We start from the raw sequence: 25734 nt of genomic DNA, 5'->3' as shown, positions 1-25734 counted from the left end.
AGGCTTGACAACCATATGTCAGGAGTGCTCTGATGGTGTTTCCTGCTTGGCAGGGGGTTGGACTCGAGGGCCCTTGTGGTCTCTTCCAACTCTAGGATTCTATGATTCTATGATTGGTAGTGGGACAATGATGAGTGGTCACAGGCAGAAGAGGAGGTGACAGAAGTTGAAGAGGGTAACATGGTTTAGTGAGCAGGGAGAGTCTGTGGCAGACAGAAGTCCGGAAGCAAGAGCTGGAGCTGATGCAGGAGAGGAGGGTCACCAAGAGGCAGAGATGAGTCAAGCTGGTGAGGGAGCCAGGGGGTCTTCTGCTCCTGCTGCCACCAGATTCCATCCCCGCTGGCCTTCCAGAATTAGAAGAGGTATGAAGAGGGTGGAGCAAAGACAGACAAGGAGACAGCGTCTCAGATTGCTTGAGGAAGACCTTGGGGAGGAGGAGATTTACGCAGCTGTAGGAAGGTGGGGACCTTTGGTTTCCACAACTGCCTCAAGGGGGCAAGGCCTACTGAGAAGGTTGTTGTGACTCCTCTGGCCAGACCTTGTTTCTGCTAATAAAGAGTTCCTGTACTCTATGTGATTTGTTGCTGGTTAGCTCCCTGATATCTACTCCCCAGCTGAAATTGCCACCCCCCACTGCCTTTGCCGGGACGCAGGTGGCACTGTGGTCTAAACCACAGAGCCTAGGACTTGCCGCTCAGAAGGTCAGTGGTTCAAATCCCCACGACAGGGTGAGCTCCCGTTGCTCGGTCCCAGCTCCTGACAACCTAGCAGTTTGAAAGCACCTCAAAGTGCAAGTAGATAAATAGGTACCACTCCGGCGGGAAGGTAAAAGGCGTTTCCGTGTGCTGCTCTGGTTCGCCAGAAGTGGCTTAGTCATGCTGGCCACATGACCCAGAAGCTGTACGCCGGCTCCCTCGGCCAATAAAGCAAGATGAGCGCCGCAACCCCAGAATCAGTCACGACTGGACCTAATGGTCAGGGGTCCCTTTACCACCTTTGCCACCCTACCCACTAGACTGGAGCTTGCAGCATCCGCCTTCCCCCTGCCCCATGGCTCAACCTCTGAAATCTTCTCGCAGGACCAAGCAGCTGTCCTCCTCTTCCTTGCTAGCCTAAACATCCCTGTCATCCAAAGTTGGTTGGGGCAGTGACCCCATTCCACAGTCTCTCCCTACCCCTTGGGCAATTTGTGGATTCCCCAAGATCTCAACAAACCTTGACACCTCCGCTGCTAACTTGCATGGAATTGAGGAGAGGTCTGAGCTTTGGCAAGCAGGGAAGGCTATGGCTCGCCCCACCATTTTGCTGATGGAAAGCATTTAGTCTTCCCAGTTCTGAAGAGGCTTCCATACCAAACCACAGATTTGTAGTTGGGTGGGACCCCAAGGGTCATCAAGGCCAGCCTCTCAATTCAGGAATCACGGCAGACAGATGCCCATCCAACATCTGTTTGAAAATCTCCAATGAAGGAGAGTCCATCACCTCCTGAACTGGTCTGTTCTGCTGTTGAACAGCTCTTACTCTCAGTAAATTCTCCCTAATAGGAATCTTCTTTCCTGAAATTTGAATCCATTGGTTAGAGTCCTCCCATCCGAAGAAGTTTAAGGGGGGTGTGACAAAGTGGGGCCTGACCGGGAACTCCAAAGGGGTCTGATGAATCCCCCTCCTGGAATTGTGTCAATATGTTTTCCAGAAATTTGAACTACACACATGAAATGGAAGGGATATCCAGTGCAAATGTTTTGCCGCTGAAAAACAACAACAAAAAAAATTCTCATGATTGAAGGTGTCACCCCATCAGACTTCAGCTTTTGCAAAGCAAAACAATCTGTAAGACTCTCTCGCTTCAAAATGGGCATTGCAAAACTGGAGTTGCTAGGAGAGGTCAGAGGGTTGCATGGAGTCCTCCGTTCCTTTGCAAGTTCATAAAATGAACCTCAATGCTGGTTTGCGCAGATCAAATGTCTTATAAATGGCATTCACGATCATGGTCAGTAAGCATACCTAAGCCTTTCCAAATTTGCCTAATTTCTTTTTAAAGCCACCGAGCCACTATTTATCACCACGTCTTGTGGCAGGGAGTTGAATAGGTTTCATTACATGCGAGGAAGTGGTTTATGTCTTTTGATCTGCACACTTGAAATGGGAAAGGGGAAAAAAAGAAAGAAAAGTCGTGACCTATTTCGTAGTGATGTATGGAAGTGAGAGCTGGACCATAAAGAAGGCTGATTGCCGAAGAATGGATGCTTTTGAATTCTGGTGCTGGAGGAGACTCTTGAGAGTCCCATGGACTGCAAGAAGATCAAACCTATCCATTCTGTAGGAAATCAGCCCTGAGGGCTCACTGGAAGGACGGATCCTGAAGCTGAGGCTCCAAGATTTGGCCATCTCCTGAGAAGAGAAGACTCCCTGGAAAAGACCCTGATGTTGGGAAAGATGGAGGGCCCAAGGAGAAGGGGACGACAGAGGATGAGATGGTGGGACAGTGTTCTCGAAGCTACCAGCATGAGTTTGACCAAACTGTGGGAGGCAGTGGAAGACAGGAGTGCCTGGCGTGCTCTGGTCCAGGGGGTCACGAAGAGGCAGACACCACTAAACAATAACAACAACATTTTGTATTAATCCAGGCTGATGGGTGACACCTGGCTTGAGAGCAGTACATGTGAAAAGGATCTAGGAGTCTTGGTTGACCACAAACTTGACATGAGCCAACAGTGTGACGCGGCAGCTAAAAAAGCCAATGCAATTCTGGGCTGCATCAATAGGAGCATAGCGTCTAGATCAAGGGAAGTAATAGTGCCACTGTATTCTGCTCTGGTCAGACCTCACCTGGAGTACTGTGTCCAGTTCTAGGCACCACAATTCAAGAAGGACACTGACAAACTGGAACGTGTCCAGAGGAGGGCAACCAAAATGGTCAAAGGCCTGGAAACGATGCCTTATGAGGAACGGCTAAGGGAGCTGGGCATGTTTAGCCTGGAGAAGGAGGTTAAGGGGTGATATGATAGCCATGTTCAAATATATAAAAGGATGTCACATAGAGGAGGGAGAAAGGTTGTTTTCTGCTGCTCCAGACAAGCGGACACGGAGCAATGGATCCAAACTACAAGAAAGAAGATTCCACCTAAACATTAGGAAGAACTTCCTGACAGTAAGAGCTGTTTGACAGTGGAATTTGCTGCCAAGGAGTGTGGTGGAGTCTCCTTCTTTGGAGGTCTTTAAGCAGAGGCTTGACAACCATATGTCAGGAGTGCTCTGATGGTATTTCCTGCTTGGCAGGGGGTTGGACTCGATGGCCCTTGTGGTCTCTTCCAACTCTATGATTCTATGATTCTATGATCAGAGCCTGTTGAAATCAGGGCCACTGAAAGTGGGTTTTGATCTGAGTAAAAAACACACACACCCTTCTCCTTTTGGGCTGGAGAAGGAGGCAAAACCCTTTTCTCTATTCACACCACAAATGTAATTGGATAGTGCTTTTTCCTATCTGCTTTTCCTCGCTTGATCTGGGCTGCGACCCCTCATTTTAAGAACCCAGAGTTTAAGAGTTTGGCCAAGCAGTGCAAACCAGTGAGGGGTTTCTCTGCCTCGCACTGGCACACAGACAACTGCAACCAGTTCGAAAGACGCCACCGAAACTTCTCTGTTCCTGCCCAGCACGCGTTGGGGCCTGAGGATCTTTGAGGAGGGCTCTCAGGAATTTCCCACTGACCTGCTGCTTTTGAAACTGCTGGGGGGAAATCCCAAGCACTCAGCAGTGAAGCGGGTTGGATTTAAAAATAAAAATAAATGACATGATCAAGAAGAGGATTGTAGAGCTGGAAGGGACCACAAGGGTCATCCAGACCAACCCCCTGCAACACAGGAATCTTTTACCCAACGTTGGACTCAAACCCACAACCCTGAGATGAAGAGTCTCATGCTTTGTTGGCTGAGCTATCCCACTAGTCAGTAGCCAATCAAGAGAACAAATTCTTAGAATGATGGGAGCTTTTCATAAGCTATTGGAATGGAAAAGTCAAATGGGGAACATCTACCCTTATAAACTATTTTCAATTATCTGGCTATCTCTCTTCTGCAAAATACACACACACATTTTTTCTGCCCCCCCCCCTTTCCCATTTTCTCTTCTTCCTCCCCTTTTTTCTCCTCCCCCCTTTTTCCTTCTATGTGATTCCTGCATTGAAGGAGGTTGGACTACTTGACCCTTCCAATTCATTTTTTAAAAAATGATAAAAAAATTAAGCACCTGCAGGTTATTTTTAACTGGGCTGAGAGGTAGTGCTGGTTATAGAAAGAGAGACAGGGTTTTTTTTTGTTGTTGTTGTTGTTTTAGATCAGGACACTCTGCAATAATAAACAGCAACAAATTGCTTCTGTTAACCAGCGTCACCTCAGTGGTCCTGGAGATCTTCCATCCCCAGCTGTAGCTCTTTAAGAACTGGTGCCTGGGTTTGCTCATTTTTCTTTTCCCTCCCCAAACCTATTTCCTTTCCTGCTGCACCTTTGGGAGTGTAATTCTGAGGGTAGGGAGGCACTGCCTCAACGCGGGTGGAGCTGTGGGTTAAACCACAGAGCCTAGGACTTGCTGATCGGAAGGTCGGTGGTTCGAATCCCCGCGATGGGGTGAGCTCCCGTTGCTTGGTCCCTGCTCCTGCCAACCTAGCAGTTCGAAAGCATGTCAAAGTGCAAGTAGATAAATAGGTACCACTCCGGCGGGAAGGTAAACGGCGTTTCCGTACGCTGCTCTGGTTCGCCAGAAGCGGCTTAGTCCTGCTGGCCACATGACCTGGAAGCTGTACGCCGGCTCCCTCGGCCAGTAAAGCGAGATGAGCACTGCAACCCCAGAGTCGGCCACGACTGGACTTAATGGTCCGGGGTCCCTTAAGTTTATGATGCTCTACAAACATTTTGTGCTGAAGAGCAGAGTAAAATCTGACCAAGCCTTCCTCGAACTTGGTGCTTTCCAGATGTTGTGAACTACAACTCCCATCAGCCACGGACAACATGTATTGACTTTGGCTAATGGAAGCTGTAGCTGAAAAGCACCAAGCAAGAATGGCAGATGAAGATGTTGGACTTTTTGGAGTTGGCCGACCTGAGTGGTAGAATCCGCGACCAGAAAGAGGTGGAGTATCAAGAAGACTGGAAGAAATTTAAAGATTATTTAGCCAAATATTGTAACATAAGATAATTAGAATTAACTTGGAAGTATCAAATAGGTTTAGGATTAGAATAAGAATTTATTGTAAAGTATTAAGGATTAGAATACCAAGAAAAGAGAAGAAGATAGTAAATTGAAGAAGTAAACTATATTAGAAATATGATTTTGGAGAACTATTACAAAGTGATGCAATGAAATTCAGTTAGGGGGGATGTGAGGAAGTCAGTTAACAATGAAAGTTAAATTAGGTTTTAGAAGTAAGAAGTGTCTTTATTCCTTTTTTGCTTTCTTTTTATTCAGTATTGTAATGTGTTTTCTTTTGTATGTTATTTCTGTTATAAATGTGGAAAACTAATAAATTTTTTTGAAAAAAGCACCAAAACAGGCAACAGTTTAGGGAAGGCTTACAGCTTCCCAGTTTAGGGAAGGCTTACAGTTGGCAGAGCATGTTGTTGCATGAGACAACAACAACTAAAACAACAACAACAACTTATTTCTTATACCCCACCAATCTGGCTTGGTTTCCCCAGCCACTCTGGACAGCTTCCAAGAGGAGATTAAAAATAAATTATCTGAGGGTCAAGGGTTCAAGCCCCATGTCGGGCAAAAGATTCCTGCATTGCAGGGGGTTGGACTAGATGACCCTTGTGGTCTTTTCTGACATTACAGTTCAATGATTCAAAGCCCCTTTCTGTAAGGAGCACCAGTAGTCAATGGCTTAGGAATCTCCTGGCTAGAGGGCAAGTCACGGAAATGACTTCTTTCCATTAGGGCCGAGAGAAAATGAAAAGGAGGCAGCTATGGGCATCAACTTGGAGAGCTTTAAACCAGTTCATTTATTTATTTCATGCAATCTATATATAAAATAATATATATATATATATATAAATGAGAGGCACAAATACAAGATGGGGGACACCTGGCTTGAGAGCAGTACATGTCAAAAGGATCTAGGAGTCTTGGTTGACCACAAACTTGACATGAGCCAACAGTGTGACGCGGCAGCTAAAAAAGCCAATGCAATTCTGGGCTGCATCAATAGGAGTATAGCATCTAGATCAAGGGAAGTAATAGTGCCACTGTATTCTGCTCTGGTCAGACCTCACCTGGAGTACTGTGTCCAGTTCTGGGCACCACAGTTCAAGAAGGACACTGACAAACTGGAACGTGTCCAGAGGAGGGCAACCAAAATGGTCAAAGGCCTGGAAATGATGCCTTATGAGGAACGGCTAAGGGAGCTGGGCATGTTTAGCCTGGAGAAGAGGAGGTTAAGGGGTGATATGAGAGCCATGTTCCAATATATAAAAGGATGTCACATAGAGGAGGGAGAAAGGTTGTTTTCTGCTGCTCCAGAGAAGCGGACACGGAGCAATGGATCCAAACTACAAGAAAGAAGATTCCACCTAAACATTAGGAAGAACTTGCTGACAGTAAGAGCTGTTTGACAGTGGAATTTGCTGCCCAGGAGTGTGGTGGAGTCTCCTCCTTTGGAGGTCTTTAAGCAGAGGCTTGACAACCATATGTCAGGAGTGCTCTGATGGTGTTTCCTGCTTGGCGGGGGGTTGGACTCGATGGCCCTTGTGGTCTCTTCCAGCTCTATGATTCTATGATTCTATGATTCTATGATTCTATGATTCTATGATTCTATGATTCTATATCCTGATTGATTGTCAAAAGAGAAACCTCACCAACTTGAAGAGCTTTAGAGGGTTTCCTTTATTCACTTCCGTTATTTCATTAAAGTTAGGCACTGCTTGATGGTAAAAAGAAAACCTCAAAGTGGTATATAGAAAGGTAGCACAAGAAGATTGGGGAAACTAAGAAGACGCGAGAGGAAGTGGAAGATAAAAGGAACCATGAAAGGAGAAGAAGGGAAGTCCTTCAACGACGTTGTTGTTGTTTTGAATGTCATAGAATATGTAATTTTCTTTTTCCTATTTCCTATTACTTTTTGGGAGGGTTGTTGTTGTTTTCCTTGTGCTGAAATGTATCAGAAATTAATTTTAAATAGTAAAAAAAAAAAAGAATATCAAAGGGGAGGGAATCACAGCAATGCTTTAAAACGTACAAAAAGTTAAATTCACTTGGACTTTCTAAGCATCTGGTTTGGCTCATCTAAAAAAGGATGTTTTTAACTAGCACGGAAAAGGATACTGTTTGATGTCAGCAGGCAGGGAGTTCCAAAGTATAAGTGCCTTGAATTATATTCTGTCAGTCATTCTGCATTGCGTGAGCCAGAATAACAGTCTTCTAAAAGCGGTTCTGGCGATTTATTTTTGATAGTTTTTAAAGAGCAACGGGGCAGTCTTGAAGTCTGGTGCAAAATCCTTCTCTTTCTGACAACGTTGAGTTGCTTTCGGAAGCTGATGACGCTTCGCACACATTTCCTCTCTGCAGGTTTTCTGGGTTTTTCCTGCACAAGGAGACCATGATGCAGCCGAGTCTCGTATTAATACTGAGAGTAGCTGGAATGACTCAGCCCTGAGACTCAAAGGGATGGTGTCTTGAACATGGTTCCTGGGTGCTTCATGGGAACATGGGTTCATGGGTGGCTATGAACATTTATTAAGAGCCAGGAAAGCCCATGGTTGGGGAAGGCGGGGGAGAGAAGACAAGAAGAGTCCTACTGGATCAGGCCACAGCCCCACCTAGTCGAGCTTCCTGTCCTCACAGTCAGGGCCGGATTGAGGTTTGATGAGGCCCTCAGCTCCTGAAGGTAATGGGGCCCTTTCTATGTCCCGCTGTCCTTTGCCAACAACAAATTGTCACTGTTTTTTTGTGTTGAATATATTCTATATGGTAATTTATGGACCTCATATGCCTGTTGTCTTTGTCCATGGAGTTTTCTTGGCAGGGATACTGGAGTGGCTTGCAGGTGGATCACATTTAGTCAAAACTCTCCGCTATGAGCTGTCCATCTTGGGTGCCCTGCCCGGCATAGTTCATAGCTTCTCTGAGTTATTCAAGCCCCTTCACCATGGCAAGGCAGTGATCCATGAAGGACTTTCAAGAAGATCCAACCTCTCCATTCTGAAGGAAATCAGTCCTGAGTGCTCACTGGAAGGACAGATCCTGAAGCTGAGGCTCCAATACTTTCCAATACTCCAATACTCACGAAGAGGCGGGCTTCTTTCTAGTCTAGATTTCTAGTCTTCTTTAAAATATTCTAAATTTATTCTCTTTTATCAGTGCCATAATTTTATAATCTTCTATCCCATCACCTCTTGTCCTTTCTCTGAAGGTGACGGTCCCAAACTCCGCCATCTTTCCTCGTGGAATTACACAAAACAAAAGAAAAGCCGTGAAAATCCCTGAAACGAGAAGTAATCGACTATAGAGTTAAACTAAATAACAAAAATCAAAAAGTTTAAGGGAAAAAAATTAACCTAGAATTAACAAGATGCCGGCTACAAAACTCATTTCACTGAGCTAATTGGTTTCCTCAGAAGGAAATAAAGAAATCATAAACCTTAAATGATTTTAAACAAACTCAAGAGCAGGGCTGAAATGCTTCCCTGAGTTTACAAAAAAGGTATGAAAACCTCAAGTTTTAGACATAGCCCTATTCAAGATGATCAGTCTTGAACGTCAGCAGTCAGGACTGCGTTTCAGCCCTGTTTTTGAGTTTGTTTAAAATCTAAAACAGCTTATCTCTTTTTCCTTTGTAAGTTCTTTTAAAACCTTTTTGTAAAGGCAATTCTAGAGTTTTTACAGCCGAGTCCTCAATTTCTTATTACTACTGCTTGGCTCCTTTAAATAATTTCTTGGTTCCGTGATTGTCTTTTTTCCACTGACTTCTTTCCTCGTGGAGCAGTCAGTCCATCCCTCGGATCGTTCCCCCTGCCTGCTTCTGAGATGGATTTGTTGTCAAGAGGTTGGGGGGAAACTGAGTCACCTCCCTCTGAGTCAACAGTTCACCAGGTGCCTGGCAGCTTTTGCTGGTGCAGCAGAAAACACCATTGCAATACGTCTGGAATCCACCAACAGGGAAGAAGCCACAGTGTTCATTAGCATCCGGTGACGGTGCTGGGAGCAGCTACAATTTATTTATACCCTGCCCATCTGGCTGGCTTTCCCCAGCCACTCTGGGCGGCTTCCAGCAAAATGTTAAAATACAATAATTCATGATACTGATGAATTGGGGTGGGGGTGGGGAATGTGCTGGCTCCCTTCCACAACTGGACTGAAGACTTATCGGGTCCTCCCTTAAAGAGGGCACGTATTGCGGTGAAACCTGGATAGCCAACACCCTGTGTTGTGGGTGGGTTCTGTTGGTCAGCCACAACACCCAATTGGTAGGTCCCTCGAAGCGGGGTGCAATTTGGCCAATGGGACACAGTTCAAATGGTTTGAGGGACCTATATATGCCCATGCACGTGACCCAGAGCTCTCCCTACTTTTAGGGCTTTGCGCTTGACCTTGCTATGCCGTCGTGTGTCGTCTGTCGTTGGGATAGGGGCAAGGCAGGAATTTCCCCCACGTGGCTGATTGGCTGTTGCCATTTGGGTTTCGCTTGCTGCGTAGCAAATTGTCACAACTTGTAAGGTTGCGGAAAGGCTCTGATTCAGGTGATAGGGATGGGAGAATGCTCTCGCGATCCCTATGTGAAGGGTATTCCGTTAAAGGAATCTAGGGACTCAATGGTTTGGTCAACCCTGTGAGGGGGTTGTGCCCATGCCAGAGTCCAGGGGGACATTTGGGTGGCGGAGATAGCTTGTTCCGGGCTTTCCAGTTATCCAGGTATTCACCCTTGGCTGACCTATGCTGGAACCCTGGCTCAGCGCTACCTGCAACGGTGCAGGGAGCTAGTCGAACCAGAGCCTATGCAACCAATCATTTTCTGTAATCAATAAAGTTGTGGCCTAAATTCTGCCAAAAACCAAAACCAAAATTTGAGTCAAGTGTGAATTTATTTAGGGGGGAGGTTTCTGAGTCTGAATACGCAAATACAAACTCGCAGCATACGAACAACTTGCATATAAACGCAGACCTGCCATGGACAAATTCAATGATATTTGGAATCCATTCTTACAAATACTGCAATAGGTTAAGATCTGGTGAAGTTGTACAATAACAACTTTGTAAAATATACAGTTTTGGGTCCCCTCCCCCTTTGTTTTCCCTTCGGCACTTTTTCTCTTTTTGGTTTGATTCTCACCGTGTTTGCTGCGTGTATGGTTATGTACTTTTGGAACTTTCAATAAAGATGTTGAAAGAAAGAAAGAAAGAAAGAAAGAAAGGGCCTGAAATGGAGATTTACTTAGGGCAGGAGTGATGGATCAGTAGGGTGGCCGTTGCAGGAGGCTCTGATCTGCATAAAATTCACATTTCCTAATGCATATGTATAGATGCAAATTTAGAAGGGTTAGTTCTGATTTAAACCAGGGGTTCCCCAACTCTTTGGAGTCACAGGCAGGCCCCTTGGTTCCACGAAGTCATCCACAGTGCTGTCCACTCTATAAAAAGTGTTATTCAGAATAACCCGCTAAGGAAGATAAAACACGACAAAATTCAAAACAGTGACAATCGGTTGCGCATTCATTCAAAATCCAATGCGAGGCATTTCCTCTAATTCCACAAATGGATGAATTTGATCCAGGGAAACCAGCCTTTCAAAGTCCTATATTCATTTACACCCCTTGCCACCCCATTACTTTTAGCACCCCCAGGTAATTGCACTGACTCCAGGGGGCGCTACTGTATTTCCCATCAAACTCCAGATAATAATAATAATAATAATAATAATAATAATAATAATAATAATAATTTATACCCCGCCCATCTGGCTGGGTTTCCCCATCCACTCTGGTCAGCAACCAACCAAACATTAAAAACACAATACAGCATTAGACATTAAAAACTTCCCTAAACAGGGCTGCCTTCAGATGCCTTCAGCTGTACATAGACAAGATCCTCTTTTTCCTAAGAAACTAGTGTAAAAAAAGTGGCAGGATAAGGGCTTGGGGGAATCTCATCCAGGTGGTACAGGATGCAGGGAGACCCTCTGAACTAGGCTCCACCCACCCCACAAGGCTCCACCCTCATCTGACAGGCACCACCCCTTAGCAATTAGGCTCCTCCCCTTTAGTCTTTCACAGTTTGAGCCTCAGGAGACATGACAACTCTCAGTCCCCGCTGCCTTTACAGAGTAATTTTTTTAAAGCATGTAATTCATCCCTGCAGGAAGCCTTTTATTTCTTTAATTTATTTCATAAAACCTTATATACCGCTTGATTGCCTGAAAAAGAAAAGAACCTCAAAGCAGTTTACAGAACTGATTAAGTTACCAACCAGAGAAAATTACAACTATTTAAAATGTTCAAAAACTTCAAATAACAATAGGCGAAAAACAGATTAAAACTCATTGTATGTATGAAATCTCGTATCTTTTTTAACGTTTGAGACGTTTGGGGAATTTTGCACCAAATAAATTTGCATTCATGTGTAGAAATGTGCTGCTGTTCCTCCCCCCCCCCCCATTATTTTGGGAAACTTTTCAACTTTGGAAATATAGATACCAAAGTTGTTTCACATGGTCCCCCTCTTTCTGAAAGGAAGCCCGCTTCGAGATTTCACATCAGACAGCAAAGGGGGCAAAGCGGCTTGCAGGAAAGACGCTCATTTGCAATATATGTTCCCCCAATTTCGCTTTCAGTATGAGTCAGGAAGGTGGAGCCTTCCTGGAATGGGTGGGGATGTTCAGCACTTGGAATGCCGCCTAAATCACCCTGGCTCTCTCTTTATCGTTTTCCTACAGTCAAAGACATAAATCATGTTCATAGGAGTGTCTTGCACCCCTGGCCAAAGTTCTCCGTCTCCAGCCTGGAGGGTGGGGGAAATCCTTTTTTTAAAAAAAAGATAAATGCTTTATTGAACTTAGAAAAGCGTAACATAAAATCAGAGTTATCCACAGAAAAACAAAAAAGTTCCTAATATCTGTTACACCTTATCACAATCTTCTTAAGGTTCCAAAGACTTCCCACCAACTCCTTATGCCTTGAAATGTTCATTTACCTAGCGCAGTTTTTGGTTGTTAATTATCAGAATGATTGTACTTTCTTATACTTATCCACTATATTGCAGAAGTTATTCGAAGGCTGCCGCAGACATCATACTGTTACAACAGTCTTTCAGGTGCCTTTTAAGCAAACCCCATTTATTAATAAATGTTTGTCCTGTATGGTCTCTCGTTCTTTCTGTTAATTTAGCCAGCTCTGTGTATTCCATTAATGTTTGTTGCCACTCCAACTCTGATGGTATTTTTCCAATGGAGGGTGGGGGAAATCGTTTGATTGCTTGTTTTTATGCATATTGTATTATTTATATAATGTTAGCTGCTCTGAGCCCGGCTGGGGAGGGCGGGGTACAAATAAAAATGTATTATTTATTATTATTTACTATGTTATCTGAGGGACGTGGGTGGCTCTGTGGGTTAAACCACAGAGCCTAGGACATGCCGATCAGAAGGTCAGCGGTTCAAATCCCCGCAATGGGATGAGCACCTGTTGCTCGGTCCCTGCTCCTGCCAACATAGCAGTTCGAAAGCACGTCAAAGTGCAAGGAGATAAATAGGTACCGCTCTGGCGGGAAGGTAAACGGCGTTTCCGTGCGCTGCTCTGTTTCGCCAGAAGTGGCTTAGTAATGCCGGCCACATGACCCGGAAGCTGTACACCGGCTCCCTCGGCCAGTAAAGCAAGATGAGCGCCGCAACCCCAGAGTCGGTCACAACTGGACCTAATGGTCAGAGGTCCCTTTACCTTTTTACCGCAGTGTAGTCTTGCACCCAACTACTCAGGAGTAAGCCCCACTGTCTTAAATGGGAGCTAGGGTGTGCCTGTAGGACTGTTCTTGCCATGGTGGGGTAAGACTGCCTCCCCTCCTTTTGCCCCGGAGCCAGAGCGCATTTGACAGCGGCAGATTTAATGCATCCGTGATCTGAGCCACTTCTCTGGAATTCACCTGGAGTCATCGCCGAGGTCACGGAAAACGGTGCGCACACACTCAGGCCAGCCCTTTGCCTCTCTGAGTCAAGCCGCAGAACGATGAAAGCCTAATCTCCGCCTTTCTTTGCTTAAGACGTTTTCTGAAGTGAGCCTGAGGTCGGCTTGTCATCTTCAGAGCCTTAAATCCCAATATTCGCTTAAGACCAGGTGCTCAAACAAGAATGGGCGGGAAGACCCAGGAAGGAGTCATTCATATTCATATATATATATATATATATATATATATATGTATATATATATATATATATATATCCTTTATTGGTTTGCAATATAGTCCCCCCCCCCCCGAATATGCAGCTTAAAGTATAACTCAGCAGAACTACACCCACACACAAAAGTGGGCACATTTTTCAATACTGGTAAGTATAATGTATGTTGTTTCGTATTGTTTGCTGCAGGTCTGTCGAAAACCATGAAAAGCCCAAGTCAAACTTCTGTTCTGTGTTGGTGGGCATTTATGCAAATATATAAAGGAAGGTTTTAATGTTTAATCGGTTATTAAATTATTATATACCGTAAAATATTATTGTATTTTAATATTCTGTTGAAAGCTGCCCAGAGTGGCTGGGGAAACCCAACCAGATGGGCGGGGTATAAATAAATAAATAAATAATAATAATAATAATAATAATAATAATAATAATAATAATAATTACTACTAATCCCAAAAATCTATGTGATTTAATGCCTACAGGTTAGCAGCAGTGTCTGGCTATCATAAAATTTCCCTTTAGTATTATATTCATTCTGCTTTACTAGTTATAGTTTTAAAAAAAGAGTAAGACCTGCGAAATAGAGCAGAACTTGCTTCCGAATAACAGCAGAGAATTGCAGCGGAAGGTTGGAAGCCTATAGCTAATTTACCTGCGAGTAAACCCCACTGAATGGGATTTGCTTCTTGGAGTCAGGACTGTGCCCTAAACTTTTGCCTCGTTGCACCAGCAGGACTTGCCCTCCTCTTTTCATCACTGAAGGGGGTTGGACTAGATGGCCAACCTTTCGGGGGCCCCTCCGCCTCTACAATCCTGTGATTCAGGTGAATCTGGCCCAGATTAACTAAATAGTAAGGGGAAATGAGATGTTTCAAGGTACCGTTCAGCATATCAGAAAGCAAAGCATCCAGACTCACAGCAGACACCCCCCCCCCCCACGAAGCCTTGTGTTGCTCTATTGTCACCCAGTGCCCTTTTAAAATGTTTTTTTTTTCCCGGGGGTGGGGGTGGGTTATTTTGTTATTTCTGTTTTTATTTTGATTATGTATTCCGTGTTTTTATATTGCAGTTTCACCACCTGAGCCACCCTGAGACCAGCTCGTATAGGGCATAATAATAATAATAATAATAATAATAATAATAATAATAATAATAAAGAGTCGGACATGACTAAATGACTAAACAACAACAACAATAATAAAGTTTCTGTACTTTGCTTTCCTGTACACTATGTATCTATGGTTTGCTGTGTAGCTTTTTCTTAAGATCCATGGGCTACACAAGAAATTAGCCTTTCCAGAATCTGGCTTAGGAGTCCATCTTGAAAGATCCACATTGGCTCCCAGTACGTTTCCGGGCACAATTCAAAGTGTTGGTGCTGACCTTGAAAGCCCTAAACAGCCTCAGCCCAGTAGACCTGAAGGAGCGTCTCCACCCCCATCGTTCTACCCAGACACTGAGGTCCAGCTCCGAGGGTCTTCTGGTGGTTCCCTCCCTGTGAGAAGTGAGGTTACAGGGAACCAGGCTGTGGCTCCGATCTGGTGGAGCGCTCTGTCACAAGAGACTAGGGCCCTGCGGGACTTGACATCTTTCCGCAGGGCCTGCAAGACGGAGCTTTTCCACCAGGCCTTTGGCCAAGGCACAACCTGACTCCCTCCACAGAACCCTAGCCCAATGGTTGCCATCAATTTGATTTGAATTAATTTTATAATGAAATGATTTTAGAATGTTGTATTATTTTAATGTTGTTAGCCGCCCTGAGCCCGGCTTCGGCTGGGGAGGGCGGGATATAAATAAAATTATTATTATTATTATTATTATTATTATTATTATTATTATGGGACATTGCTTTGTAAAATGTGCTTTTGAGTGAAATGCATGCAAAAATACGCACACATGGGGAAAATTCGCGCTAAAACGCTGGCGGGTATTCGCGACTTTTCGTTTCATTTTTTAAATCGTAATTTGCTGTGGGAATGCAAAAAACTGGATTGGACACCGGAAAGCTGAAACTAAAGAGAGATTTTTCCCCGGCAGCAAGCAGAAGGATGAACCCTAAGCTGCCCATCTTCTGTCCACAGGTTCCACGGGTTGTTCCGTGTGAATAAGCACTTTCTTTTGTATACCTTTAGAAAGAGAAAGAAAGGGAAGCTTTGGTTCCAAGAAGCCAGTGAGTCACAACCTCGTTACTTTTGAAAGCTGGTTATTTCAGCCATTTTAGCTGCTCTCCATGGCTTATATTAGCTGTCATTGCTGTCTGTGTTGACTTAAGCATTGTTTGCAAAGCCTGGTGACAGGGAGATGAAGGATTCTTCACCAGGCGCTGGTGTCAAAGCACAATGAGGAGAGTTGGGCTGTTCTCCTGGCTAAGCCACGCAGAACCCTTCGCTCTCACCCAAAAGGAAAGGGAACTTTTAACCAAATCTGAACTTGGGCCAGGTTTCCAAAACCTTTCCAGTCAGAAATGTTAACAAGTTCATAATTTGTAAGGGGTGGGGTTGGTTAAAAAATGTGAACCAAAAACTGAATTTAGTTGGTGTAGTCCATTTGATGCCTTAAACATCCAACGGTGTTACTTAAAGTTCGATTTGACTGGAAAGCCCTGCTGGTTAGTTTTCGTAAAGTGCAAATCCAGTTTTCAATTCATTTATTCTTTAGCCTAACTCAAAACTTCACCAGCATGAATTTTGAAACCCTCTTCAATACACAGCACCATCAACACCACCAACAACTCACAGCCAAAATAATAGTGTAGCATTAAAAGGTAAAGGGACCCCTGACCATCAGGTCCAGTCTTGACCGACTCTGGGGTTGTGGCCCTCATCTCGCTTTATTGGCCGAGGGAGCCGGCGTACAACTTCTGGGTCATGTGGCCAGCATGACTAAGCCACTTCTGGTGAACCAGAGAAGCACACGGAAATGCCGTTTACCTTCCCGCCGGAGTGGTACCTATTGATCTACTTGCACTTTGGGGGAGTGCTTTTGAACTGCTAGGTTGGCAGGAGCAGGGACCAAGCAACGGGAGCTCACCCTGTCGTGGGGATTCGAACTGATCAGCAAGTCCTAGGTCCTGTGCTTTAACCCACAGCACATTAGGAAAACATAATTCTGAATGATGCAAACACAAATTTGAGTGCTTGAAAATTATTCCCCTTAATCAAGAAGCATTTACTGCCTGCACCTTTTCTTTTGTACTACATTGGTGCAGCAGCCCAATTGTGCATATAGGGCCGTATACAAACAACAACAACAACAACAACAACAACAACTGCCACTACTACTGTGGGTCTTGTGTAAGGAGGACTGGAGTGGCTTATATACTTATATTCTCACCCAGTGCTGCCTTTGAATGGGGCAGGAAAGCTGAGAGGAACTGAAAATATTGTTTCCTCTGAAATTTATGTCTTTATTTGGGATATTTGTACCCCACCGTTCAGCCCAAAAGGCTCCTGGAGCAGCTTACATGCCATCAGAACAAGTCCGCATCTGCAGGCTTATCATCTAAGAAAGACACAGCATGCAAGGGAAAGGGGACAGGGAGGGAAGAGGAAAAACAGAATCCAAATTCGGGCAACAATTTGTAAGGAGCTGCTGCTCTATTGACCAGTTCAGAGGCAAGGAAGTGCCTGGAGGAGCTGGACCTTCAGCAAAGCTAAAGAAATTGTCCTTCTTCCCGTCTCTCCCATGGGGGTGATCTAATGGAAGTGGAGGTGTGGTGTGCCTATTGGCTATCGCACACCAACATCCTATTTTAGCCTGCTATCTGATGCTGATGATGCTAATGATCACATCTCTCTTTTGTCTGAAGTTGCATTCCTGGTGCAAAGCAATATCCAGCCCACAGAATCATAGAATTGTAGTCCAGCCCCCTGCAATGCAGAAGTAAATCGGTCATCACAGTTCCTTCAAAAGGGTCTGAACAGTGCAGAGACTCCAAAAGACTGTCAGCCCTAAAGAGACGCCAGCATGCTTAGAGGGGGATGTCACATGGGTTGATGATGTCATCGTGATGACCACATATCTGGCCTTCTGGCCTGGTAACATCATTAATAAGAAAAGCTCTGTGGGATCAGACCATAGGGAATCCACCCAGTCCAGTATCTCATAGTGGCCAACCAAATGTCAAAGTAGAAAACAGGATTCCCCTCTCTCGATCTTTACTTTACTTTACTTTACTTCTGAAAGTGTATTAGAAATCGTATCAGCACCTCTCTAAACCAGTCACGCCTTATTGTAGCCTGACTTGGATGTTGTTGTTTTTAAAAAAGCAGTTTACAGAACAGATAAAGTTAACAACAAAATTACAATTATTTAAAATGTTCAAAAACTTCAAATAACAATAGGCTAAAAACAGATTAAAACTCATTATATATATATTATATCTTGTGTCTCTTTTTTTAAAAGTTTGAAGCATTTTGGGAATTCTGCACCAAAGTGATTTGCATTCATGTGTAGAAATTTGCTGCTGTTCCTTTTTTAATTCATTTTGGGAAACCTTCCAGCTTTGGAACTATAGCTACCAAAGTTGTCTCACATGGTCCCTGCTTTTTGAAAGGAAGCCTGCTTCAAGATTTCACATTAGACAGGGAAAGGGGGAAAGTGGCTTGCAGGAAAGACGCTCATTTGCAATATATATTCCCCAATTTCGCTTTCAGTGTGAGTGCCATGATCTTCACTAGTATAAGCTCCCTGCTGCTGCTCAGGATTCGACCCCAAATGGATGCCCTCCTGGGGTGATGGGAATTGTGGTCCAAAACAGCTGAAAGTTGCACCAGATTAGAGAAAGCTCATTTGCAATCTGCCCTCGAAGGCAGCAAGTTCTTGGGGCTGCCAGTTTGCACCTCCTGCAAATTGCCAGTAAAATTTCGCTGCCCGTTCCGCACGCCAGCCCCTTCCTGGCAGGTATTCTTGGCTACCAGCCTCTGTACGTGCCTCTCGTAAATCCCGGACTCTGCAAAATTATAGGTGAAATCTCCCCTGGCTTAGCCAAGAAAGGAGATGCTAACCAGTGATTAATAATCAAAATATATAAAAGAGAAGACAGCGAGTTACCAGCCCAGGTATAATTAAAATGAATAGGGTTTTTCTCCCTCCCCAGCACACATACACAAGCAAATCCCCGTGCGCTGACTTCCTCTGCGTCACGCCCAACTACGCCCAGGCCTCGCCTTGCAAAACTATTTCTCCTGTCATCATAGCCTAGAGCAAACACCTACATCCTCCAAGGGAAAGCCAAGGCTGCCAGTTAGTGGGATGGAGAGGAGAAAGGGCATCCATCTTTGGAGGGAATTTTGCCTCCCTGGCACAGGGCATCAGGACACCCCTCTGAAAGGCACCTTCTCCCGTGCGATGGGGGTGGGAGGGAAAACCTAAGAACCTAAAATGAGGCCTCCTGGATCAGGCCAACAGCCCATCTATCCCAGCGTCCTATACTCACAGAGGCCAAATACCCCTAAGAACCTAGAAACCAAGATAGACTGCCTATGGATTGGGAGGCTCTATGAGAACCTGAGGAGCCTGCCTGCTGGATCAAGCAAATAGCCCATCTATCCCAGCATCCTGTGTCAGTGAGTTCCATAGGTTAAACATAAAAAAAAATACTTTCTTTTATCTACGGTTTGGAAACCAAGCCTGATGAGGAAGGGTGGAAGGAGCTGGGTATGTTTAGCCTGGAAAGAGAAGGGATATGAGAACCGTCTTCAAATATCTGAAGGGCTGTCACATGGAAGATGGAGCGAGCTTGTTTTCTCCTGCTCCGGAGGGTAGGACTCAAACCCATGGCTTCAAGTTACAAGATTGAAGATTCCGATTCAACATTAGGAAAAAACCTTCTGACAGCAAGAGCTGATTGATCGTGGAATAGTCTCCCTTGAAAGGTGGTGGAGTCTCCTTCCTTGGAGGTTTTTAAGCAGAGATTGGATAGTCATGTGTCTTGGATGCTTTAGCTGAGATTCCTTCATTGCAGGGGGTTGGACTAGATGACACCCTGGGGTCCCTTCCAACTATACAATTCTATGATTCTGCGATTCTGCAATTTGTCCTGAATCTTCCCACATTCAGCTGCATCTGAAGAAGTGTGAATGCACACGAAAGCTTATACCCAGAATTTTTAAAGCCCTATATGGCCTAGGACTTTAAAACCTACGGGACCGCCTCTCCTTGTATGTCCCACAGAGGAACTTATGGTCTTCAAATAAAAACATCTTGGAGATCCTGGGCCACAGGGAGGTTAGGCTGGCCTCAACCAGAGCCAGGGCTTTTTCGGCCGTGGCCCCAATCTGGTGGAACGCTCTGTCACAGAAGACTAGGGCCCTGCGGGACTTGAAATCTTTCCGCAGGGCCTGCAAGACGGAGCTGTTCCACCAGGCCTTTGGCCAAGGCACAGTCTGACCCCCTCTCTCCTTCTGTAATCCTCATAGAACTCTTGCCCAATGGTTGCCATTAATTTGACTCTGAATTGATTTTAGAATGAATTGATTGTGATTTTATGTAAACTGTGTTATTTTTACTGTTGTTAGCCGCTCTGAGATCGGCTTTGGCTGGGGAGGGCAGGATATAGATACAATTTATTATTATTATTATTATTATTATTATTATTATTATTATTATTATTATCAAACTTAGTTGGTCTCTAAGGTGCTATTTTTATATGCCTGTTGTCTTTGTCCATGGAGGCAGTGAGAGATTTTACTTTCTTGAGAGTCCCATGGACTGCAAGAAGATCAAAAGCATCCATTCTTAAGGAAATCAGCCCTGAGTGCTCACTGGAAGTACAGATCCTGAAGCTGAGGCTCCAAGACTTTGGCCACCTCATGAGAAGAGAAGGCTCCCTGGAAAAGACCTTGAAGTTGGGAAAGATGGAGGGCGCAAGGAGAAGGGGACGACAGAGGACGAGATGGTGGGACAGTGTTCTCGAAGCTACCAGCATAAGTTTGACCAAATTGCGGGAGACAGTGGAAGACAGAAGTGCCTGGCGTGCTCTGGTCCATGGCGTCACGAAGAGTCGGACACGACTAAACGACTAAACAACAATAACAAATGTGCTACTGGACAATTTTTTAATTTATTTTTACTCCGTCATACCAACACGCAGATTCAGGCTACCTACCTGAATCTGGCTTCATTGGTGTGTTCACAAGTTCTAACATTAGGAGTGATGTTTTTCACCCCATGTACTTTCTCTATGCCGTGAATAATTTTACAAATTTCTCTTCCCCTTTGTCCTAAACGCTGCAACATTTCTGCACAGGGGAGTCACTCCCATCGCCGGTTCAACATCCTTTGGGGCAGAATCTGTGTGGTTTTGATGTTCGGTTGGACACCTTAGAAAACCATTTTGCAACACTGAGCAACGCGGTCTCAGGCAGCAGGCGTGGCGTGGTTTGGGATATTTCTCTGTTGTTTCATCTTTTGCAAATTAGGCGCATTGGGAGCCGGTGGCTGAGTGTGAGAGCGCAACACCTGGGAGGAGGGTGGAATCACCCTCTGCACGCGCCCTGGGGATACGAGGGTCTGATGCGGAGCGAGGAGGGAAGAGTGCAGACTAAGCAGTTGCTGCGTTGCTCCAGGCAGCGTGCAGGATGAGTTAGACTTAGAGCAGGAAGCATTCCAGCCGCTCTCTTTTGATCCAGGAGCTTTGTGGGACTGGGTGGTTCTTGGAGCTGAAAGGGGAGATCTCACAGGGGATCACTCTGATCCCTGGACCAACACCCAGTCTGCTGCTACTTGGAAAGCAGTTTCTTTCTTTATATATACATGTAAAATTTTATTTTTCATTTCCCACTTTTACAAATATTTTAACGAGAAAAACAAAACCTGTGCAAATCTAATTTACCTTCCCCTCAACTTCCCTCCCCTCCTTTCTGTGGTTATTTACTTCATATCTTTTTATTACTGCATATCCAATTCGAATATATTTACAAATTTCCCCTTATCTTTATATCAGTCCCACTAATGCTTCAATTTGTGTGCAATGTGTCTTCAAATAGTCAATAAATATTCCCCATTCTATTTTAAAAAGTCTCTCTTCTTGATTTCTTATTCTTCCGGTGAGTTTCTCCGTTTCTGCATATTCCGTTAATTTTAATTGCCAATCTTCCTTTGTCGGAACTGTTTTTTTCCTTCCATCTTTGGGTATAAAGCATTTGAGGAACTATGGTGCATACATAAACATATTTTCTTCCTGTTCAGTAGCTGCTTCTCCAACAATTATACCTAAAAGCAAAGCTTCTGCTTTTTTCACAAAAGCTATCTTCATCCTTTTTTCCCAACTCATTTTAAATCATTTCCCAGAAAGCTTTTATTGTCTTACATAGCCACCACATGTGGATAAAGTACCTTCTTTTTCTTTACATTTGCAACAGGCATCTGATTCCAATTGGAAAGCAATTTCCGATTCAGTGCACCTACATTGCAATGCGCTTTCATAGCGCTTACAGACAACAATCTCCCCCCAGTGAGGCATAATAATAATAATAATAATAATTTCTATTTATACCCCGCCCTCCCCAGCCAAGGCCGGGCTCAGAGCGGCTTACAAGCAATAATAAAAACAATTTGAATGATTACAACTGAAAGACAAAATTAAAATACAGTATTAAAATATTGAAACATTACAATATTAAAACGTAGCCTCATCGCAGGAGGAGAAGGAAAAGAAAAAAAGAGAGGGAGGGAGGGAATCAAATTGGCTCTAAGCCAAAGGCCAGGTGGAACAACTCTGTCTTACAGGCCCTGCGGAAAGAAATCAGATCCTGCCAGGCCCTGGTCTCATGAGGCAGAGCGTTCCACCAAGCTGGAGCCAGTGTTGAAAAGGCCCTGCCTCTGGTTGAAGCTAATCTAACTTCCTTAGGACCCGGGGCCACTAGGATGTTGCTATTTACGGACCTTGAGGCTCTCCGTGGGGCATACCGGGAGAGGCGGTCCCGTAGGTACGAGGGTCCTAGGCCGTGAAGGGCTTTAAAGGTCAAAACCAGCACCTTAAATCTGACCCTGTACTCCACCGGGAGCCAGTGCAGCTGGAAAAGCACTGGGTGAATATGTTCCCATGGCAGAGACCCTGTGAGGAGCCTCGCTGCAGCATTCTGCACCCGCTGGAGTTTCTGGGTCAGCTTCAAGGGCAGCCCCACGTGGAGCGAATTACAGTAGTCAAGCCTGGAGGTGACCGTCGCATGGATCACTGTGGCCAGGTTGGGGCGGGAGAGGGGGCATTGCAAAGAGGCTCAGAGATGCCCAGTTTTAGCGAGATCTCTAACTGGTTAGGATCGCTCAGGTGACCAATGCAGGTGGTGGACTCACCTCCATTGTAGATTTTAAGCAGAGGTTGGGCGGCCATTTGCCATGGATGCTTTGAGATTCCTGCATTGCAGAGGGTTGGACTAGATGACCCTCGGGTCCCTCCCAACTCTACAGTTAATAATAATAATAATAATTTATTTATATTCCGCCCTCCCCAGCTGAAGCCGCTAACAACAGTAAAAGTAACACAGTTTACATAAAATCACAATCAATTAATTGAAATACATTCTAAAATCAATTCATTCCAAAATCAGTTCAGAATCAAATTAATGGCAACCATTGGGCTAGAGTTCTATGAGGATTACAGAAGGAGAGAGGGGGTCAGACTGTGCCTTGGCCAAAGGCCTGGTGGAACAGCTCCATCTTGCAGGCCCTGCGGAAAGATGTCAAGTCCCGCAGGGCCCTAGTCTCTTGGGACAGAGCGTTCCACCAGATCGGGGCCACGGCCGAAAAAGCCCTGGCTCTGGTTGAGGCCAGTTCTATGATTCAATGATTCATTGCTTTTTCTCTAATGATTGGCACATGATGTTCTGAAACTCCGTCCTGAGCAATGGAATTTACTATCTTCATATTATCTGTCTGCCACTTTTCCGTAGTTAAAGCCCTGTTCAGGGAGACTTACAAGATGAAAAGAGTTTACAAGCATAACAAAAGTAATTGTAAACAACAAATAAAACTCAACAAAAGTACCGTATTTTTCGCTCTATAGGACGCACTTTCCCCCCTCCAAAAATGAAGGGGAAATGTGTGTGCGTCCTATGGAGCAAATGCAGGCTTTCGCTGAAGCCTGGAGAGCGAGAGGGGTCGGTACGCACTGACCCCCCCCCTTGCTCTCCAGGCTTCAGGCAGCTATCCGCAAGCCTTCTGAGCGCGGCAGGAGGTCCCAACGGGCTCCAAAGGCTTGCGGATAGCAGCCTGCAGCCTGAAGCCCGGGGAGCGCAGCGCTGTGCAGCTCGGGCTTCCCCCGCCCCAGCCCCATGGCTGGGGAGGGGGAATAAATTTTTTTCTTTATTCCCCCCCCCCTAAAAACTAGGTGCACCCTATGGAGCGAAAAATACAGTACACAACAAACTGAACCGTTTCCACGGAAATCAGGTGTGAAAAGAGCAGCAACAAAAGCCCCCAACGAAACCTCTGAAAAAATACTCCAGTCCAGGAATCTGTTCAACAGCTTCTGCTTTTGTAGCTGGAGTCAGTCCAGGCCCCGCCCTCCCAGGTCAGGTGGAAAAGGCCTGCAAGGCAGGGAGCAGTTCTTTCAGGACTCCCAGCCATGAATGTCTCTGGCTGCTGGATCAAGCCCATCTAGTCCAGCATCCTGTTCTCCCAGTGGTTACCCATATGCCTTAATGGGAAACCTAGAAGCAGGATCCAAGCATCAGTGCCTTGGCCAGCAGCCATCCCAAGCCTTCTCCATGAACTGGTCCAATCCTCTTTTAAAGTCATCCAGGTTTGTGTTCTCCACTGCCTCCAGTGGCAATGAGTTCCATAGTTTCACACTGTGCCGTGTGAAGAAATACTTCTCTTTGTCCAGAATCTCCTAACATTCTTGGGCCTGTCTAGACCTCTCAGCTGTGATGGACGTGCCTTTTCTTCTCTCCCAAGTCGAAAGGCCAGCCTAGTAGAAGCACCTCTTGTTCTTGTTACGGATTCAGCCCCAGTTGACTTCCTCACATCCAAGTGACCTCAGCCGAGCCCAGACACTGAGTAAGCAGCAAGAGCTCTGTGCCCTTAATGGAGAGGGAGAGAGGGAGAGAGGCAGAAAGGGGAAGGGCTGTCATCAGTGCACAATGTCATATCGCCGGAAACAAACCCGCATTTTAAATCTTCATTTAAAACTATGTCTTAGGGTGGCTGAAAGTGCTCCGGGTCAAGTCTCATTTGAAGATAAAGGCCTGCTTTGCAAGCCACCTTAAATATCCTGATAACGGGCTTAGCTGCTTAGCGTGCCAAGATCGCAGGTTTGATCCCCACATGAGGTAGCTGCAAAATCTTGGGTTGGACTAGATGATCCTCGAGGTCCCTTCCAACTCTACAGCTCCATCACTTCTAAGAAATCAGTCGTCCCCAAACTTTTCCTGGCCCCCACTTCCTAGGTTGCAGAAGCTCACCCCCAAGTCTGTAAAAAAGCATGGCTCAGAATAGTGGTTTCACAATCCGCTAATAATAATAATAATAATAATAATAATAATAATAATTTATTTATACCCCGCCCATCTGGCTGGGCTTCCCCAGCCACTCTGGGCAGCTTCCAACAAAATATTAAAATACAATAATGCATCAAACATTAAAAGCTTCCCTAAACAGGGCTGCCTTCAGATGTCTTCTAAAAGTCTGGTAGTTGTTTTTCTCGTTAACATCTGGTGGGAGGGTGTTCCACAGGGCGGGTGCCACTACCGAGAAGGTCCTCTGCCTGGTTCCCTGTAACTTGACTTCTCGCAGGGAGGGAACCGCCAGAAGGCCCTTGGTGCTGGACCTCAGTGTCCAGGTAGAACGATGGGGGTGGAGACACTGCTTCTCGGCCAAGGCTGTTTAGGGCTTTAAACGTCAACACCAACACTTTGAATTGTGCTCGAAAATGTACTGGGAGCCAGTGTAGGTCTTTCAAGACCGGTGTTATGTGGTCCCGGTGGCCGCTCCCAGTCACCAGTCTAGCTGCCGCATTCTGGATTAGTTGTAGTTTCCGGGTCACCATTGAGGTTTCAGCGGGAGCGCCTGTCAAGAGTGTGTGCAGGAGCCAGGCCCTGTGACCAGTAGGGCTTCGCAGGACTGGGGCCTTCCTAAGTTTGTTCTGGAGAGGCAAGGTGCGGCCGCACAGGTGAGGCTGCTTGGTAACTCACTGCACCTGGTGGCAAGAGCCAGGAAGGGATATAAGGTCAGTCTTTCCCTTCGGCTCTTTGCCATAGCAACTCATTTCCTCCTTGCTCTGTTTGGCTTCTTGCTTCCTCATCCTCAGACCTCGGCTTCTTGACTCCTTGCTTCTCGACCCTCAGTTGACTTCGTGACTCCCTGCTTCCTGACTCTCGGACCCCTGGCTTCTGGACTCTCATTCCTGCTCCCA

Source organism: Podarcis liolepis (genome assembly GCF_965112155.1).
Source record: "Podarcis liolepis genome assembly, chromosome: 5".
NCBI classification, from domain to species: domain Eukaryota; kingdom Metazoa; phylum Chordata; class Lepidosauria; order Squamata; family Lacertidae; genus Podarcis; species Podarcis liolepis.
This window is presented reverse-complemented; position numbering follows the sequence as displayed.